Here is a 4,741-nt window from a genome sequence, read left to right as displayed (position 1 = left end):
ATATTTGCTATGATTACTGCAATAGCTTCCCTGATCCCTTCGTCTTTATGAAAAGCACATGGCATGTCTGCCTTATGATTTACTATTGTTTTATTAATTTAATCTCACTGTTCTTACAGCAATCATTCCTATCAAAAAAGGGGATTTGTGATTTAAACAAGCCAGCCAAATACCAAAATCAGTTTGCAAACAACCGAACAGAAACACTAATAAGCAAAAGCGTAATGCATGTATGCACAGTCTCAGTGTGTCTGCTCTCTTACCAGCCCTGCAGTTTGGGGGTGAGGTACCCACGCGTGCTGGTAGGAGTCCTGCAGCTGAGTCACCCCACGGCGAGCGGCGCTGCCATAGCCAGAGCTGGAATCTGTGCAGGGAACTGAGCTCAGCAGTGCAGAGGTGAAGGGAGCTGGACCTCAGGGCTGTTTGGGCAGCAGGATGGCTCAGCTGTGCCTTGACCTTTTGCAGCTCAGCCGCCTGCCCGAGCAGGCAGCGCAAAGCAGCTGCAAGCCGCGGCCAATTGCTGACAGAGGTTTGAAATCATGCCTTGCTGCAGGAGTTTCATGGGGGATGCCGTGCCAGGCAGCACTGATTACAGATGTTCACAGGCACTTAACACTAGCTGCAGGAGCTGGGGCTGCTGCCCGAAGGAGGCACTGATCTCTCAGCATTAAGGAAGGAGGCTCATCTTCGAGGGCTTGCTACGTGGCCCAGGCATTGCTGAGTGCTAGCTAATAGCACTGAGGAAGAAATGCACTGCAGGCAGCGTACGCCCTGCCAGCTTATATCTCAGCAGCAGCAGAGCCTCTGATTTACTGTGAGTAATACATAAAGGGTCTCGAAGAAATGGTTAGGGAATACTGCCTTTGGGCAAAGAGCAGGGGAAGGAGCCCTGCTGTCTGGTTAACAAAAGTACTGCCTCTCCTGGCAATCCTTGCCTCTGAGTTGAGTATTTTTCTAACATTTCTGGCTGGGGATTTTAAAGATTTAGCACTTTTTTTTTTTTTAATATTCCATAGACATATGAGATGAGGCCAGGCTGTATCATTTTCTTTCCACTCCCTGTGTGCAGTCACTGAATTCATCTTAATTTCTTGCACCAGTGCCCATGGACTGGGAGCTGGTTTCTGCCACCCATGGAGTCAATGGTGCTGTTCACAAGCTCAGGTGATTAAAATGGTCAGATTCCAGCTAGGCACGGAAAAGTGCATTTTCTCATGTATGTTCTCAGTATAATGCAGCAATAAGATGTGGGATTGTAGATTGATGCAGAGGGCTGGAGAATACCTTCAGATGCCATCACCATTTTGGTCTGCAACCACGTGGAGACACAGCAAAGCAGAGCCCTGGAGAGCAGGTATCAGAAAAGAGAATAGCCAGTTAATGCCTGTCCCTGCCAGAGCTGGCTGCAGGGTGCTCCTGCATGTCAGTAATGTGTCTCCAAACTGCCTTGGGGTCTGCTCTGCTCAACTGTGTAAATGAAGACTTTCAGTCCCAATTTACTGCTGTTGTCACTATTTTATTGCAGCAGATGAAAGCTGTGAAGCCTAAGGGTACTTGAATCCTCCCAAACCCCAGGCTGTTAGTTGAGGCTTCCTTGTCTTCTCCTTCCTTCCCTGCTTCAGCACTGCTTTCTTTTCTCCAAGCGCCTGACTGCTGTCCTTGGACACTCTTTGTCCTTCAGCAATTCCTGCAGGCTGCAGGTTTCTTGAAGATGGTAGTTTCATTCTGTCTCCAGTTTTCACTCCTAGTTTGTTTAGTGTTTGCAGAAAAACAGAGACAAAAGGACTTGGCCAAATCCCAAACAAAATCAGACATGAGAAGAGCGCTTTGCTTCCAAGCTGCAGTGGTGACTCTAGGATTTTTTTCTTGTGAATCACTGATACAGACTTCTGACTTTAACGTTTGTTTACGAGCTGGCTCTGAACTGATTGCTTTTTCTTTTGTGAATCTCTAACAAGCTCTTGCTTCCTTAGCAAAAATGCAATCCTGATCAAAGTTCCCTTCTTTCTCACTTGATAAGAGGAAAAAAAAGCCCGCCCTGACAAACCAGAGCATCCCCCGCTCTGTGCGTACTCGAGTTCTTCATTTTACAAACTGTTTTCTCATACTCCGGTTGCATATTTGTGGGGACTTCCAGGGTGCCTTGTGTAGGAAGTCAGAACAAGGCTTGTGCAATGCTTGCACACTATTTAAATAGGTGTTGGCATATCATGGCTAACAGCAGTGACAGCAGGCTGGGGCTGGGAGGGAGGAAGAACATTTCCCATTCCCACTGAAGGAGGATCTCTGCTTCCTTCTTTATCCTCAGGCTCCTCCTGCTCTTGAGCAGTCCTTTGGTGTGCCTGGGCCCTTGGAGACTGAGCCACTGTCTCCTGAGGAGTGTTGGAATTTAATAGAAATAAAATAAATGAAGAGTGGTTCATGGGCAATTGAAAGGTCAGCACAGATCACGCCATATCATTTGCTGTTCTTCAAACACCCTTTTCTGGCTGCTTGTTAATCCCCAGAGAGACAAGCCACAAGTGCATTAGTTCTCCCTCTTTCCCCTGCTCCAGCCATCACCCACAAGGCCCTGGATTGTCACTGCTGTAACCAGTTGTACACTCCCTTCTGCTGCAGATATTAATTTTTTGTTTATAGAAAAATCCATAAGGTTTGAGTTATCAAAAGCTGTGTGCACTAGTGGGAAAGACAAAATCAATGCTGAAATATTGCCTCATTTAATGGCTGCTGTAAATAGCTCTGTTATGATTCTTTAGTAGAGGTAAATTATGAAAGCACGAGAGAGGTCAGCTGAATGTACAAGTTTGCAGCCCCCACCCCAGCGAGCCCATCTAGCTTACCTTGCCCTGTTAGGCATTAGCTGACAGAAGTTTGAGATATCTTAGTTCATGGGTTTGCCATCACTCATGTGAGAAAACAGAGGAGGGTGGGCTCTTGCAGTGTTTTGCTCTGCTTATTGGCACTTCCTTGCTGCTGGAGGAGCTAAGCCAGTTCCCTCCTGCGGGGATGCTGCTGGTGCCAGCCGTGTCTCGTCGCTGTGCTCTTCTCTCCGGACCCTGCCGGAGCAGAGGGCACAGCCCATCCTGCCGTGCCAGCAACTGGCTCCCAGCAGCTGCTTCGCAGGGTTTTCACTTTCCTGGGGGGCAGCACAGCCCTGGGAAAGAATTTCATCTCCCATTTCTTCTCACTTTCTCCTTTTTAAGGCATGCTTTTAGAAACATCGTTGAGGCTTATAAATGAAGCTTTTAAAAGGTTTTAAATACCTGTCATTTTTAATGGTTTATTTCTATGTCATTGAATGTAGTTATGTCCAGTAGAAGTTCTTTCCAGAATATATTTAGGTACTTTGGAAAACACTGGCATTTCCCCCACATTCTTGGAAAGCCAAGTATGTTACTGTTGTAACCCAGCTGTGTTTCCACCAGCAACAATAATCACTACAGATGAGAAAAAAATAGTATTCTAGGATGCCTTGCTTGAAAGTCACAAGGAATTAGGAAATCCTGCTTTGCATAGCTCCTTGAAGGTCAGACAGGCTCACTCTGCGAGCGGCATTAGTCAGTCCAATCACATGTGCAAACTCCAACGTCTGAAGGGCTCACGAAAGCTGATAAGAGTTTTCCCTGAAGTACCGCTGCAGCCAGTCGGATAGCGCCTGCATCGCCTCTGTCAATATTTAGCTCTGGGTCAATACAGCTTGATGTTTGGCTTAACAGAACTTAATATCTGCCTAATGTCAGCAAAGTTCCAGCAACTGTAGCAGTGCACTGCCTGATTTCTGTGGGGAAGGGATTTCTCAGCTGAGAAGCCATAAAGTGGTGGGGCCTCCCTGCTTCTTAGATGGTGGGAAGGAGCCACAGCTCTCGCTCAACAGGCATAGGGCTATGTGAGTGACTCCATCTCCGATACACCCCAACCGACTGGGATGCAAACATAGATTGGCTTACTGAGGCTGTGCTGGTAAGAGCAAGCTGAATGTCGGGGGACGTGCCTGTCACTGACACACGGGACTGATTCACTGCTGCTGCGTCGTGCATTAGCAGCAGCAACTTCTTGAGTCAGCCTCATCTGTCGCCTTTCTGTACAAGCTGCTGGGACTCATGCAGCTCTGACAGGTACTAAAGAAGTACAGAATAGAGGTCCTCTGGTTCCTGTCAACATCTATGGAGGGGCGGTGCTGCTGGTCTTGTTGTCTGTTTTGCTTTGTTTTCATGGAATTCCCTTTATCTCTGACCTGCAGTGATGCACTGAGGCTGATGCAAGCTACTGGCAGCTGCAGCAAGGGCATGCATCACTGCTGCTGGCTCCGTCCTCCCCTCGAGCTTGACACCTTTACTTCTTCTCTGCAGACTGTTTCTTTGGGCAGCAGTTAGCCAGTGAAAGTGTTTTCTTTTTATTATGCTTTTAATATTCATGACACATGCAAATTAGGAAAAAAGGTAATTGTCCCAATTAACACTAAATAGGTTTTTCTCACACATCTTGAGTAATTTGATGCTTCTGCTTATCTCATAAAAAGTTTCCTAGTGGAACTGCCTCAGACTCGGTGTTCATACAGGAGCCTGCTGAGCTTCTGTAATTAAGCTGTGATTAGCCAGCTATAAATACATGGTTTTGAATACAACATTGCACTCTTAGGGCGACTGGAGATAATAAAGTGATCAGATCAGTGAACACCTAAAGTACATCAGTAGTAGTGAGATAAAGCTTTCACCGTTAATGGGAGGTCAGTTGCAGT

General features: G+C 46.8%; 1 long non-coding RNA gene across 1 annotated transcript; it reads right to left on the bottom strand.

Annotated features, from left to right (window-relative positions):
* Positions 1-263: 263 nt before the first annotated feature.
* LOC128152830 (uncharacterized) lies at positions 264-3,049 on the bottom strand. The gene is made up of 2 exons (XR_008238770.1): positions 2,844-3,049; positions 264-2,372 (listed from the first exon to the last, which is right to left on the bottom strand). It is a non-coding gene; the product is annotated as an uncharacterized LOC128152830 (long non-coding RNA).
* Positions 3,050-4,741: the final 1,692 nt, after the last annotated feature.

Source organism: Harpia harpyja, chromosome 16 (genome assembly GCF_026419915.1).
Source record: "Harpia harpyja isolate bHarHar1 chromosome 16, bHarHar1 primary haplotype, whole genome shotgun sequence".
NCBI lineage: Eukaryota > Metazoa > Chordata > Aves > Accipitriformes > Accipitridae > Harpia > Harpia harpyja.
Note: the sequence above shows the minus strand (reverse complement) of the source record. Positions and strands in the feature narration are given on the sequence as shown.